Source organism: Salmo salar, chromosome ssa06, assembly GCF_905237065.1.
Source record: "Salmo salar chromosome ssa06, Ssal_v3.1, whole genome shotgun sequence".
NCBI classification, from domain to species: Eukaryota; Metazoa; Chordata; class Actinopteri; order Salmoniformes; family Salmonidae; genus Salmo; species Salmo salar.
In genome coordinates this window covers 67,256,002-67,272,132 of record NC_059447.1, presented here as the reverse complement: position 1 = coordinate 67,272,132, position 16,131 = coordinate 67,256,002, and the positions used below count along the sequence as shown (strand labels likewise).

Genomic DNA, 16,131 nt, shown 5'->3' with positions numbered 1-16,131 from the left:
AATAGAACAGGTTTCATTTATTTGAGGCTAAATTGATTTTATTGATGTATTATATTAAGTTAAAATAAGTGTTCATTCAGTATATATTTTTTTTTAACTCTTTTGTTTTGTTTTCCTAAAATCGGCCGATTAATCGGTATCGGCGGGTTTGGTCCTCCAATAATCGGTATCGGTGCTGAAAAATCATAATCGGTCGACCTCTACTTCCAACTTTGTGGCAACCGTTTGGGGAAGGCCCTTTCCTGTTTCAGCATGACAATGTCCCTGTGCACAAAACTAGGTCCATACAGAAATGGTTCGTCTCGCCTCCCGAGTGGCGCAGTGGTCTAAGGCACTGCATCGCAGTTGCTAGCTGTGCCACTAGAGATCCTGGATCAAGTCCAGGTTCTGTTGCAGCCGGCCGTGACCGGGAAACCCATGGGGCGGCGCACAATTGGCTCAGCATCGTCCGGGTTTGGCTGGCAGGGATGTTCTTGTCCCTTCACGCACTAGCAACTCCTGTGGCGGGCCGGGCGCAATGCACGCTGACACGGTCACCAGTATGGTGTTTCCTCTGACACATTGGTGTGGCTGGCTTACGGGTTAAGCGGGCATTGTGTCAAGAAGCAGTGTGGCTCGGCTGGGTTGTGTTTTGGAGGACACAAGGCTCTTGAGCTTCACCTCTCCCGAGTCCGTACGGGAGTTGCAGCGATGGGACAAGACTAACTACCAATTGGATACCATGAAATTGGGGAGAAATAAAAAGGGTTAAAAATATTTTTATAATAATGGTTTGTCGAGATCAGTGTGGAACAACTTGACTGGCCTGCACAGAGCCCTGACCTCCATCCTATCGAACACCTTTGGGATGTATTGGAATGCAGACTGCGAGCCAGGCCTAATCACCCAACATCAGTGCCCGACCTCATTAATGCTTGTGGCTGAATGAAAGCAAATCCCTGCAGCAATGTTCCAACATCCAGAGGAAAGCCTTCCCAGAAGAGTGGAGGTTATTATAGCAGCAACGGTGGGGGGGACCAAGTCCATATTAATGCCCATGATTTTGTTATTTGATGTTCGACGAGCATGTGCCCACATACTTTTGATCATGTAGTGTATATTTTCGAAATGGCATGTCATGACAAAGATGGGATATCAAATTCAACATTGTGAAAAACACTAATGCAGTATGATGGGTCATTTATAGCTCTCCAAGACCCAAGGGAGCTTACAGCCGTCTCCCCTTTTGGGTTCTCAGATGAAGGTATGGATCACAGCTGGAGAACCATGAGAACTACAATCCCGATGCTCTGTTTTAACATTTAGAAACGTTAATAATCCTCGCTTGCAATATGGTTTTGGAAACCTTTGGAACTTAACTTTCATACCAGCGAGAAAAAAATCTTTAAAATACAAAAGATATATTTACTGTATGCAATTTAGCAAAGTATCACCTGAATGTAACAACCTCCAGCCGAGGTAAGACATGAGCTGTGTTCGAATACCTATACTAAACATACTATTTACTTAATGAGTATATACACACACTACATACTATTTGTTCATTTTAGTATAGCTTCTTCGGTTGAGCGTACTAGCACTGCGCCTGTCTACCAGAAGTTGGTGTTGCTATGCAACCTCTTGCTAAGTTGTTAGTATAACAAATTACTAGCTAGACATTTTACGCCTTCTGGTGTGTTCTTAAATTCAATCTAGAGTGCACTGTCGGCGTTCGTAAATTCAGAGTGTTGTCAGATTGTCCGTTTGTAAATTCAGAGCATTGACCATTTTACTCACCCTAGCGGAGCTGGTTAGGCTGTTTTACTGTTATCCAAAGCATTGGTGACCAACTGCTGCTAGGAAAATTTTATGTTTCTTTTGGCAATGTTTACTGCCACCTGAATGTCCAATGAGAACGCACAACGACTATACCACTTAGCTAAGAATGACGGGAATAATCAAGTCATTTAACGTTGGGTAGTTAGTTAGGAAGCATATAGTTAATATACTGCCTGGCAAGTTCGATGTAGTAGCCAACTAACGTTAGTATGCATGTTAGCCAGCTACCATCCTATGTGGTTCGTAAGGATAGTGTAGCTAACAAATTACCAGCCAACATAACATGTAAGGTAATTTATTTGAAAAGTCAATACTTTATTATATTGCTCAACATTTGTCATAATTAGTTAAAGCAATGAATTTGTATCTGCTCATGCTGGTGTAACCGATGTGAAATGGCTAGTTAGTTAGCGGTGGTGCGCGCTAATAGCATTTCAATCGGTGACGTCACTCGCTCTGAGACTTGAAGTAGGTTTTCCCATTGCGTTGCAAGGGCCGCGGCTTTTGTGGCGCGATGGGTAACGATGCTTCGTGGGGTGTCAGTTCTTGATGTGTGCAAGGGTCCCTGGTTCAAGCCCGGGTTGGGGCGAAGAGAGGGACGGAACCTACTGTTACACTGGACTTTCACCATTTTCTTCAAATCTAAAAAATACAATTTAAGAATTGCATTATGGGCCCTAAAAGCACGGAAATGTGTTTGTATACTTTGTCTGTTTGTATACTTTGTGTTTTGGCGAACGTAGTACGACATCCGGGAACTTTTGGCATGCCAACTATATCCATACTATGACCAATACTATATACTAAATTTACTTCACAAATTGTGTGGTTAGTATAAGTATTCTAACACCACTATGCTCTCACCTTACATGGCATTTCCATTGGACCATTCCATTTCTGGTTGGAAGCAGGTGTTACTCAAAACACAACCAGGTGCAATTCAGCTATCCTGCGTAGAGCAAGTGTTTATTTAATATATAAATGAAAATTCAGTTCCAAATCTGTATCGCGTGCGAGGCATATTTGCGTTTCTACAGAAAATAATTTGGGCAGCGTCGGCGCATTTCCCTCACAAGGTTAAAGGGGACGTCAAGAATAAGGGCTCGGTGGTTGCTTATCATTAAATTAATTCTGTAATAAAATATTAATATTTTAATACAATGTTCACGCCAATCTTTCAGGGTATATACAGTATTAGTATATGTGGATACAATGTTTCCACACTAAGACAAAAAAAAGAAATACCATTGTTACACAAGGGTTACAGTTTAACCAGAATCTGGGTTTACGGCAGACGTTACTATACACCCAGATTCTGCTTCAAGTATCACACGTGTTAGACTACTGAAAAAAAGAATAATGCGCAGGTTCCTCTATGGTTCGGCAACAATGTAGAAATATATCAATGGAACAACCACCAAGTCCCTCTTATTTCAGGTTTTTGGCGTTAATAAAAATAATTCAAACAACCAACCGTTTCAGCTAAATTAAAATACAATAAATAGGCTGAGCTTCACAAGAGAATAACAATATGAGGGGTGGGGGTGACTTGTGGACTAAAACACGGCGGATTTACTACAGTCCTTTCTGTAGCCAAATGAAACCAAGCGGCATGCAACCAACTTAACGTTACTCATAACAATTCATGACAGTATCAGTACAGATTACATTTAGTTTTTCCCCCAACACCCTGCATGACAGCAAAATAAAAAACGATTTTACAGCAATTATTTGTTAACTCTTCGGACATATGTAACACATGTAATACACTGAGTTACTGTGGAAACTAACTATATGTTACAGACAGTAGGCATAACAATATGATATTTTGGCTCGTTTTTGACAGTTCAAGGCCTAGTAGAGCAGATTGGGTGAAGATATCCGCATCCCCACTGACTACAATGCGAAATACTACTATTTCTGGCATGACTGAAACAAAATAATTTAAACAGAACTTTACCTTGACCAATTCGAACGTTATTAGAGGTCATTGTTTGGACTCTTTGACAACTTATCAGCATATTTGTCCATGCGTATTATTGGTTAATGTATCCTCATGCACTCAAAGTCTAGTCGTTCTCCCATTAAACCAACCGAGCCTTATGTCCTCACAATATCCGAATCCCCCCTGGGTCCTAAAGCCGACGAAGTTCTTATACCGTAACCCATAAAGAATGATAGAGGCCTCTAGTTACCAAAAGGCTATTTTAGCATTGGCAGCGCCATTGAGGGATTCCACCATTTGAATGTAGTCAACTGGGTGGGATTTCCAATTTCATTGGCTGATCCCTCCCGGTGACCCTGTTGGAGTCATGTCCATCCGGGACATGAGGAGGGATCAGCCAATCATGAAGAAGAAAACTGACTACTTCAAAATGGAGATTGCCTCAATGGCGCAGCGCATGCTGTCACAGACGCTATTATTGCACATATACAAAGATGAGTCCTCTATCTATCTCTATGCCGTAACCTCATTTGGCTTTTCCCCGTTTTAGAGTTCAATGTGTGCATTGCAGTTATATCAAGGAATGTGCAATTGTCACTCAAGATGCAAAACGCCACGTTTTATGGAACTGTGTTGAACGTTATATACGGGATGATTGTGATGACAATTGAGAATCACACATTTGCCTATAATTTAATATTCAACTTAAAATGCAAGTGGATCTTTTTACAGTTTACTGTGGGCAGAAACAACTTCATTTGTATCTACAAATGTACTTATAACGCCATATTCTAAAAATGATATTCTATCATTATTGCTATAATGATCAGTAGCCTAATACCCGACGATGAGATGAGTCTATGATTGATGCAGAAAAATGTCTAGATACCCATGAACATCAGCTGTGTTCGAACACTCATACGAACCGTACTATTTGTGACGTAAATTGAGTATATAGTATGCTTATTGGTCATAGCATGGATATAGATAGTAAACCAAAAGTTATCTGATGTCGTACTAAATTCGTCAAAATACGAAGTACACAAGCAGTGAACACTATTTCCGTGCTTTTAGGGCCCATAATGCAATTCTTCAGAAAATGGGCGTGGCTTCACATCGTCTTCAGATTTGACGAAAATGGCGATACAAATTCATTGTTTTAACTAATTATGACAAATGTTAGGAAAATGTTGAGCAATATAATAAAGTAACGACTTTTCAAATAAGTTACCTTACATGTTATGTTGGCTAGCTATGCTATCCTTACGAACCATATAGCATATCATTACAGCAGTATGTACCGGTATGTTAGCTAATTACCGTCCTAATGTTAGTTGGCTGCTACATCGAACTTGCCAGGCCGTATATTAACTATATGCTATCTACTAACTACCCAACGTTTATTGGCTTGATTATTCACGGCATTTTTAGCTAAGTGCTATAGTCGTTTTGCGTTCTCAATGGGCATCGTTAATTCTGGCTATCTACTCCAATTTCAGAGCACTCTTGTCTTGTCTGTGTGCTTGATCGCAGAATAACTGATGCATTTACAAACGCTCAACACTCATTGGATATGGCTGGTGTGAATAAACATTGGCCAAAAAAAGCGTAATTAATTTGTTGCCAGCAGCACACTTAGCACACAATGATCTGCATAACATGAAAACAGTAAAATGGTCAGAGAGGTGCTCTCTCATTTGTGTCTGGAAGTAGCTAGCCAGTTAGCTTGGGTGCTTGACTGCCATTGTGAGTTCAGAACGCTCGGATCAACCCTACTCCTTGGCCAGAGTGTCCAGTGTGTGTGCTCCGAGAGCGAAACGCTCTGAGTTTACAAATGAACAATATGACAACGCTCTGGATTTACGAAAGCCCAGAGCGCACTCAGGCACTCCAGATTGAAATCATGAAACACCCAAAATCGTAAAATGTCTAGCTAGTCATTTGTTATGCTAACAAGCTAGCAAGAGGTTGCATAGCAACAGCATCGACTTCCGGTAGACAGGCGAAGCGCTAGTACGCTCAACTGATAGGATACCTTCTTCTACGATGAGGTTCAGCTGCGGTTGGCATCCAATAAATGTTGCATTACCGCCACCTACTAGACTGGAATATAACCCCCTTATGTAAATACTATACTCCACTATTTAAATCTATTTAGTCCTATTTCAGCCAAAGTATGGGACACCACCACTTAACACACCTTCTGATGTCAAGTCTTGCACACCCAAATACCTCTCTGCAGCTGCCACAACAAACTCTATTTTCTGCGATTTACGTTCCATCCCTGCAGTACAGTTGATAACCATTACTATAAATGCCAAAACTCCAATCTTACTGAAACATATATCACTTGTTGGTTTATCCCTCTGTACTGGTACAAATCTACTACTCACACCACTCCTCTCAAGATCCCTCCCCCTTGACCCATCTACCTCTACTTTCTTAACTGCCTCAGCATATGACCACATCTGCAATACTCTAACCCTGGAAACCTTAACCTGCCTCTCTCTCGCACTGGACATTTCTGATCCCCAGCCCCATGGGCTACCCATTCCTTTCTCTCATGCCCTTCTGCACACTTCTCACACCTAGGAACCTTCCTCCTACACACTGCTGCCACATGCCCATAAGCTTGACACCTGTAACAACGTAATGTAGTCGGCACAAAAGCTCGTACAGGATAACTTATATAACTTAACTTCTTTGGGATAGGGGGCAGTATTTTCACGGCCGGATAAAAAACGTACCCGATTTAATCTGGTTACTACTCCTGCCCAGAAACTAGAATATGCATATAATTAGTAGATTTGGATAGAAAACACTCTAAAGTTTCTAAAACTGTTTGAATGGTGTCTGTGAGTATAACAGAACTCATATGGCAGGCCAAAACCTGAGAAGATTCCGTGCAGGAAGTGCCCTGTCTGATAATTTGTTGTCCTTCTGTTACGACTCTATCGAAATTACAGCGTCTGTGCTGTAACGTGACACTTTCTAAGGCTTCCATTGGCTCTCTAAAGCCGCCAGAAAGTGGAATGGGGTGTCTGCTGTCTCTGGGCAAAGTACAGCAGCAGAGTTTGTAAGTGGTCAGCCTGGGGACAGTGAGACTGGAGATGCGCGGTCATGAGAACTCGCCATGTTTTTCTTTTTCTCTTTGAATGAATACAACATTGCCCGGTTGGAATATTATCGCTATTTTACGAGAAAAATTGCGTAAAAATTGATTTTAAACAGCGTTTGACATGCTTCTAAGTACGGTAATGGAATATTTTGATTTTTTTTGTCACGAAATGCGCTCGCGTGTTACCCTTCGGATAGTGACCTGAACGCACGAACAAAACAGAGGTATTTGGATATAACTATGGATTATTTGGAACCAAAACAACATTTGTTGTTGAAGTAGAAGTCCTGGGAGTGCATTCTGACGAAGAACAGCAAAGGTAATCCAATTTTTCTAATAGTAATTCTGAGTTTAGGTGACCCCGAAGTTGGCGGTTGTCAAAATAGCTAGCCGTGATGGCCGAGCTATGTACTCAGAATATTGCAAAATGTGCTTTCGCCGAAAAGCTATTTTAAAATCGGACATAGCGATTGCATAAAGGAGTTCTGTATCTATAATTCTTAAAATAATTGTTATGTATTTTGTCAACGTTTATCATGAGTAATTTAGTAAATTCACCGGAAGTTTTCGGTGGGTATGCTAGTTCTGAACATCACATGCTAATGTAAAAAGTAGTTTTTTGATATAAATATGACCTTGATTGAACAAAACATGCATGTATTGTATAACATAATGTCCTAGGAGTGTCATCTGATGAAGATCATCAAAGGTTAGTGCTGCATTTAGCTGTGGTTTGGGTTTATGTGACATATATGCTTGCTTGGAAAATGGCTGTGTGATTATTTGTGTCTATGTACTCTCCTAACATAATCTAATGTTTTGCTTTCGCTGTAAAGCATTTTTGAAATCGGACAATGTGGTTAGATTAACGAGAGTCTTATCTTTAAAATGGTGTGAAATAGTTGATTGTTTGAGAAAATAGAATTTTGGTATTTTAGTTGGTTTTGTATTTCGCGCCGTGCGATGCCATTGGCTGTTGGCTAGGGGTTCCGCAGGCGGAACGGGGTTCCGCTAGCGGAACGTCTGTCCTCAACAGTTTAACATCACCTGGTCGGGCAAAGACTCAACATCAAAATTCAAAATCAGAACAGACAATGACTCTTCTGTTTCTCCACTCACACCACCCTGTCTGCGTCACACCAAGCAATGATCATCACAAACACCGGGAATCTTCCTCTTCAGTTGACCAGCTATCACATTTACCGCTACCCCAGTAATCACTCCTTTCAATGGTGCCCTTTTCTTGAGAGCAAAACAATTCACATCTCTTGCCCCCATTCGTTTAACATGGAGTGTCTGCTCCCTCTGACCAGCAGAAACACATAATTATCACAAGACCACTCACTTCTGGTTACCCTCACTGATTCCACAACACCTAACTCTGTTTTCACCCTGAAACCTCAAATGGATCAGCCAAAAGGCAAGGGTCCACTTTTTCCAAAAACTTCACTCCTACTGTCAGACTTATCTTTATCCTAACCCTCGGTTCAAGTCACCACACCTACCACCTTCGATACTTTGCCCTCATTCACTTCCATTTCTCCTCCTGTCTTCAACTGACTCTGCTTACACTTTCTACCATTTTTCTTTAACAAACCATCTCCTTTTCCCCCTGACATTTTTAACCGACTCAAGCTCACCCTCTTCCTCCCTCTGTCTCTTAGACCTCCTCTGCCTCTCTTTTTCCCATCCGGCTATCTGGCCCCCCCCCCTCAGGATTCGGCTGGGACCGTTGCGCCTCCCGTATTCCAAGTATAACTCTCCTTATGATAATACTGTACTTCTCCTGACATACATCTTGTTCTTGCCTTGTCAAGGGATGCCATTTAACTGGCTGTCACAATCTCCGTACAATCAGCACAAACCCCTCGGGATGTAGCACTCAACAGTGCATCCCACTTGTAAAGCAGCTGGTTCGTCTTGATGTTCTTCTTTATCAATAGCTACCACAGCGCTTTTCCATTTCAAACAAGCGCTCTCTTTCTCCTGGATTCCTCTATTTCCCCTGAAAGGATACCGTTTGTTTACAGTATACAAACATTTACTAATAGAATATAGTATTTACACATTAAGTATGTAGTATACAGTGTGTTAGTATGGGTATTCAAACACAGCTATAGTCTTGAGTTAAGTCAGGTAATTACTTACAATATGCATTATAGCAAACCATTAGCTCTTCTTTCTTGATCGTAAAGAGACAGCAACGCAAGCAGGGGCGTCATTTCAGGTAAACCTAGGGCATAGCAAAGTGACTCTGAATTTTTATCAAGTTGAAGCTCATTTAACTGCATTTTTACTTCATTTAAATACTCTAAAATGCAATTTAAAGAATAGCAAATAAACAACCAAAATTGATTTCAGCCATTATCACCTTGGCTGCTGTAACTTCCTTCACCCCAGTCAATAGCGGACTTTACATTCTACAAACACGTCAGACAGCTAGCTATAAGCTGCTACTCACTAGCTCAGTACCGGGATCAAAAACTCTAGTTTAGTTTGATGTCAAGTCAAACAGCAGTTATCTAGCCATCTATCTCCTCCACAGTTTTGAGAGAAAATTTGTGCTGTTCTCTGCAGAGCTGTGTGGATGCCCAGTCCATAGTCCTAAAGCCAGCTGGGTTGCTTCCATAGCCACGGGAAGTAGGGGTGCTGCAGCACCCCCTGAAAAATCTGAAAATACCCATATGAAAAAAGAATGCAGTTAGAGTGCAGTATATATCACGTTCAGGTAAGACCCAAATGCAGACAACGTCGAAGTAACAACAGTTTATTAATCCAACAGGGGCAGGGAAAAGACAGGTCAAGGGCAGGCAGGGGTCAGTAATCCAAATAGGTGGGGCAAAGGTACAGGACGGCAGGCAGGGTCAAGGCAGGCAGAAAAGGTCAAAACCGGGAAAACTAGAAAACAGGAACAATCGAGAGACAGGAACAGAGGGAGACCGGTGGTAGGCTTGACGAAACAAAACGAACTGGCAACCGACAAACCGAGAACACAGGTATGAATACACAGGGATACTGGGGAAGATGGGTGACACCTGGAGGGGGGTGGAGACAATCACAAAGACAGGTGAAACAGATCAGGGTGTGACAGTATAACTGCAGTTCAACTGCAGTACACTGCAGTTGAACTGCAATTATTGCGCCCAAAATACCACAGTCGACTGCAGTTACGACACTTTTACTGCAGTTTCAGAACTGCAAACTTTTTTTGTAAGGGTTAATAAAAAAATCACAGCACCCCCACCCCCAAACATCTTCCCATGGCTATGGTTGCTGCATTAGCCTTTTAATCGGGATATAAATTATTTTAGTAGTCTATTTTTAATTGTTAGTGTTGAGCTAGGGTATGCCATACTGTGCCATACCCAATTGACACCCCTGAGCACAAGACCCGTATCAACAGAGTGGTTCCTCAGGACACTGTTACCAAGATATCATGTCAGTGTGCCAAAGAGTGTCCCGGGCTCAGATAGGCCTCATCAGCCATCTGCACACTCACGGTACCCAAGACTCATCCCAAAAAATCATGTCATGGTGTGTGTGTGTGCCTACTAATAAGGTATTTGCCACATTGACAATACTTCAACACAGTTTTGATAAAAAGCCTCTATGATGGTGTAGGTTTGGTGGTTAATTTTTCCCCACACAGAGGAAATCCCCTCAGAGCCCCAGCCAGTAAACAAGAAGTCAGTGCAGAGTGGGTCTGCCAGCAGGACAAAAGGCGTCCATTCAGCTGGCTCAACTATGAGAAACACACACAGCCGTGCTTCATGAGCTATTTGTTATTGGAAAACTACTAAGACACTTTTTAGTGTTCTGTGAAACTGCTTTGGTTCATTGACCTTATTTTGAGTAGCCTAATTATCTTGCTGTCAAAGCCTATAACTAGGCTACTGCTGTCAAAGGGACATTTCAAACTGATCAAAATGTGTTTTCAGTTTAGCTAATGATGTTTTCTCAGGCATGGAACTGTGGCCAGGGAAAGGACTATTTTGCTTTGTCAAATTCTTCTAAATTGTTGATATCAAAGATGACCCCTGCATCAAACAATTGTAACGTTTAACATGTTTTGTGATTTTTTTAGCAACAGGACATGGGCAAAACACAACATGTTGTACTTTCAAATCACACATGCAAATTGAGGAAAGTCATGATTGACAGATGAAAAAGAAATTGAGGATAAAAATGTTGACTTTCAAAAAGAGTAGAAAGGCAGAGAAAGTTGGACCAAGAGTTTCTTTTTACACATATTTGATATACACACACACACACACACACACACACACACACACACACACACACACACACACACACACACACACACACACACACACACACACACACACACACACACACACACACACACTGCATCAGTCTGGCCATACAGTTAATAATAATTAGCAGACACTTAATCCAATGCAATTTACAGCCATGTGTGCATACTGTAGCAGGCTCAAGGGTGTGGGGTTTCCAAATCACCAAGTTTCCAAGTTCAATACCAAAACATGCACCAGTAGCACAAATAGAATGCAAATGGGGAGTTTATCAAGGATATCGGCACACGGGGAAAGAATGGGGAATTCACCAATCATCTCACAGTCCACAAGCCGTTCTTGTTGTCCTTTACGTTTTCCAGGTTTAATCCTCACACTCGGGTCCTCAGTCAATCCGGTCCGGTACACAAGGGGGAGTAGTCCGACAGTCCAGGTCACAATGGGTAATCACACAGATATTGTTCTCGCTTCTCCCCCTCTTCATAACGTTCTTGGTTCTCTCCTACTCTGCCCCTCTGTGTAGGCTGCTTCCTCCTTTATCCCCAAGCACTCCCTGGCTTAACAAACCACAGCCTTGCCTCATTGCGACAGGAAGACCATATAAGGCTTGGGGGTGGAGCCAGTGGCTGTAAGATATCTCCCCTCAATAACCAATCCCCTCACCTCTCCCGAGAGCATCCCTCCTGGAGAGGGCATCGGCATTTCCATGGGCTGCACCTGATCTTTGGACGACAGAAAGCAAAGGGCTGTAAGGATAGGAACCATCGGGTGACCCGGGCGTTACTGTCCTTATTCCATGACATCCAAACCAGTGGTGCATAATCCGTTACGATGGTGAAGTGCCGTCCCAATAACTATTACTTCAGCGTTTCCAGCGCCCACTTGATCACTAGACATTCTTTCTCCATCGTGGAATATCTTTGATCCCACGGCAACAGCTTCTGGCCTAATGTACATGACTGGGTGTTCCTCACTTTCTTGTATCTGTGATAGGACGACACCCACCCCTGTTTTGGACGCATCGGTCTGTACCACCACTGGTTTGGAGAAGTCCAGTGTCACCAGCACAGGTCCAGAACACAGTGCTCTCTTTAGGTCCTGGAAGGCTTTCTCCATCTCCTCGGTCCACGTCACCTAGGTGGGCAGACGGCTCCTGGTCAGATCTGTCAGGGGGCTGGCTAGGGAGGCAAAGTGGAGAATAAATCTCCGGTAGTAACTAGTCAACCCCACAAATGTGGGTACCTGCTTTTTGGTGGGGGCGCGGGGACAGTCCCGAATCACCTCCACTTTCTTCACCTGGGGTTTGACACATCCCCTCCCGATCGTGTACCCTAGGTACTCAGCCTCCCACAGGCCGAGCCAACATTTTTGGGGGTTTGCTGTTAGCCCCACATCCCGTAGGACCTGCACTACCACGCTCACCCATGGATCACAATATCGTCGATGTATGCCGCTGCGAACTTCCGATGGGGTCGAAGAATGCGGTCCATCAACCTCTGGAAGGTGGCCGGGGTCCCGTGCAGTCCAAAGGGAAGCTTCTTGTAATGGAACAGACCGTCCGGGGTGGCGAAAGCAGTTTTCTCCAGTGCCTCGACAGCTAAGGCCACCTGCCAATAATCCTTTGTCAGGTCGAGCGTGCTGATAAATCGGGCGGCCCCTAGCCGTTCGATTAATTAATCAAATACGGGGCATGGGGTAGGAGTCGATTATTGAGATTTCCTTTACTTTTCTAAAATCATAACAGAATCGGAGCTAAACCACTCACTATACAATTCTTCTATTAGATCAGCTTCCAACATCATTTTTACCTCTGTCCTGACAGCCTTTCTCCTTGAGTAGGGTCTCAACTTCACCTTTTTCCTGGGTTTGGTGATGATGCGGTGCTGTACCAAATTGTTGTGTCCTGGTTCACTGAAAAATAAATCCTAGTTTCGGTTGACCAAATCCCTCAGCTCCTGCTTCTGGGTTTGGCTCAGCTGCATTGTCACCGCCACCGGCTCGGTCTCTGTGTTAGCCTTCTTCGGGGAAATAGAGTAGAGTATATCACGTGCATTCCATTTCTTTAGCAGGTTCACATGGTAAATCTGGGTCAGATGCCTACGTCCTGGGTGTCTGACCCTATAGTTAACTTCACCCACCTTCTCAATGACTTCGCATGGTCCGTTCCACCGGGCCAAAAACTTCAACACCAACACTTTTTTCCTGGCTGAAAGTCCCTTCGTTGTGCCCCTCTGTTGTACACCTGCGCTTGGGCCTCCTGGGCCTCTAGCATGTGTTCCTGTACCCGTGGCCACAGGGTTGCCATCCTATCTCTCATATCTCCCACGTGTTCCACCAAGGTCCGGTGGGGCAATGGTTGCTGTTCCCAGACTTCTTTAGCCATGTCCAGCAGTCCCAGGCATCGTCTCCCATACAGGAGTTTGAAGGGAGAGAATCCTTTTGAAGCTTGGGGCACTTCTCGGATCGAGAACATCAGGTAGGGTAGCAGCTGGGCCCAATTCTTTCCGTCAGCCTCCATCACCTTCTTTATCATCTGCTTCAGGGTTGGATTGAATCTTTCCACCAATCCATCGGTCTGAGGGTGATACACTGCGGTGCACAACTGGGTTTTTCTCATTAGCTTGCATAGATCCTTCATGATTCCTGACATGAACTGGGTGCCCTGGTCGGTCAATATCTCATCGGGAATGCCTACTCGGGAGAACAGCATAACCAACTCACATGCGATTTCCTTGGTGGCCATCATGGTGCGTAGGGGAATGGCTTCCGGGTACCTGGTGGCATAATCCAAGATCACCAGAATGTATTGGTGCCCTCTGTTACTCTTGGGTAGAGGTCCCACCAGGTCCATTGCAATCCTGCTAAAAGGAACTGAAATAATGGGTAGGGGAATTATGGGACTGCGAAAATGGGTTTTTGGAGCCACCTGTTAGCACTCTGGGCAACTGCGGCAGTGTTCCTCCACTGCTTTCTTCACTCATGGCCAGTGAAAGTGTACCTTATACCTGTCTAGGGTCTTCTCCACCCCTAGGTGAGCCCCAAGAAGGTGGGAGTGCGCTAACTGTAGGACAGATGGTACAAAGGGACGGGGCACCAACAACAACTCCAGACATTCGTCATTCTTCTTCACAACCTGATATAGCAACTTGTTCTTTATAGAGCAAAGAGGGTAGGTTATTTGACTTACCCCCTCCACGGGATTTCTGTCCACTATGGTCACCTGCTGGAGAGCGCTGGCCAAGTTGGGATCCTCCAGTTGGGCCGTCCCGAACTGGCCCGCTAGAGAGGCGGGCTCTGGTGCCACCTCATGGTCCATTGGGAACATGTCTTTCAGACTCGCCACCTCTCCCGCCAGTCTGGCTTCAGAGTCCCCCTCCAAGAGGGGATCGGTTGATGCCTGGGGGCCCACTACCTGGAATCCCTCCTTCTGGTGCCCCTCCCACCTCTCCGACTTCCTCCTCCCTTCTGGTTCCCCACATCTCCAGACATACTAGTTCACAGTTAGCGTAACATCGGGAAATCCCTTCCGCTAAGGACCGACACAGGCAAGTTTGGGATGACTCCCACTGTTCCCGTCTGTTGTCCCTTTGTGGTCTGTAGGTGGAGGAGTGTAGTAGGGTTGTCCTTGGCCTCACTGTGTATGCACGTGATGGCCACGGTGTCAGTCAAATTCTGGGACTGGGCGAAGTCAGTCAGGGTCACCATACTCCCGGAGTCCAAAAGTGCCGTGGTGCCCTTTCCGTTGGTTCTTACCAGGGTGACAGGGGAAGTACCACTCTCCTCAGCCCAGCATGCCAACAGTAAGCCGCAGGGAAGCTCGGTGGCTACCTCACTGGCTGAGGCCAAAAGCATCGAGACATTGCGGTCTGGACAGTTCTAGGCGTTGTGTCCCGGCTCCCCACACTTGTAGCAATTCCTGCTGTCCAGGTTCAGGAAGGGGCATCATCTCAGGTAGCTGACTGTTGGTGTCCCCCCATCCTTGGCTGGGGTCCCGGCGTGGTCCTCCTTCCTTTTTTGCTCCTTCGGGCGAGTGGAAGGTTCCGCCTTCCATGGTTGTCTGCTGCACAGGACCTCCAAAGCCACCTGTTGTCCTTCCACCAGTTCCACCAGCTGATCTGCACTTAGCGAGTTAGCTTGGCTGGCTAACCTTTTAGCTTTGAATGGGAGAGACCGTATACATTTATCTATGACCACTTTCTCGATGGTCATGAGCGTCATAGGTTCAGCAGTTAGCCAGTTCTTGGCCAGCCTAATTAGATCATGCATTTGTGATCGGGGGATGCTGTAAGATCATACGTCCAATCATGGAATCTTTGTGCCCTGTTAATCAGCACCTCGTAATGCGTCGCCTGGCCAATCGTCAGATCCTGGGTAGGTCTTCTTTGCTGCGCCTGATAGGAAGGGTGCTAGCAGGCTGGCCCATTTCTCATGCGGCCATTTCTCCCTAGCCACCGTCCTTTTGAAGGCTTGTAGGTAAGCCTTGATGTCGTCAGCCTCTGTCAGCTTCAATATAAACCTACTAGGTTTGGGATGAGAGACTGCTGCGCCTGCCGCTAGCCGGCCTGCGCGTCTTTCAGCTGGCTGAGTTCAGCTCGCAGGAGACTGGTCTGCTGATGCTGTTCTTCCAGCAGCTCCCGATGCATAGCCTGCTGTTCTATGTTCGCCTCCACCAGCTGTCTCACCAATGCTTCCATTGTGCTCTGTGTCTGTTTAGTTATTGAGGTTGGTTTGGGTTGCCCGTATTCTCCACCATATGTAGCAGGCTCAAGGGTGTGGGGTTTCCACGTCACCAAGTTCAATACCAAAACATGCACCAGTAGCATAAATAGAACGCAAATGGGGGAGTTTATTAAGGATTTCGGTACACGGGGAAAGAAGGGGGAATTCACCAATCACCTCACAGCCCACAAGCCGTTCTTGTTGTCCTTTACGTTTTCCAGGGGTAATCCTCACAATCGGGTCCTCAGCCAATCCGG

General features: G+C 44.7%; 1 protein-coding gene across 2 annotated transcripts in view; it reads right to left on the bottom strand.

The window, feature by feature from the left end:
• LOC106607890 (RAC-alpha serine/threonine-protein kinase) overlaps window positions 1-3,966 on the bottom strand; it is a 58,465-nt gene extending 54,499 nt beyond the window's left edge. For both annotated transcript variants that reach the window (XM_014205362.2, XM_014205363.2), the window contains exon 1: window positions 3,779-3,966. The gene's annotated coding sequence lies outside the window, so the exon portion shown is untranslated. The remainder of the gene's footprint in view (window positions 1-3,778) is intronic.
• Between the last annotated feature and the right edge of the window lie 12,165 nt (window positions 3,967-16,131).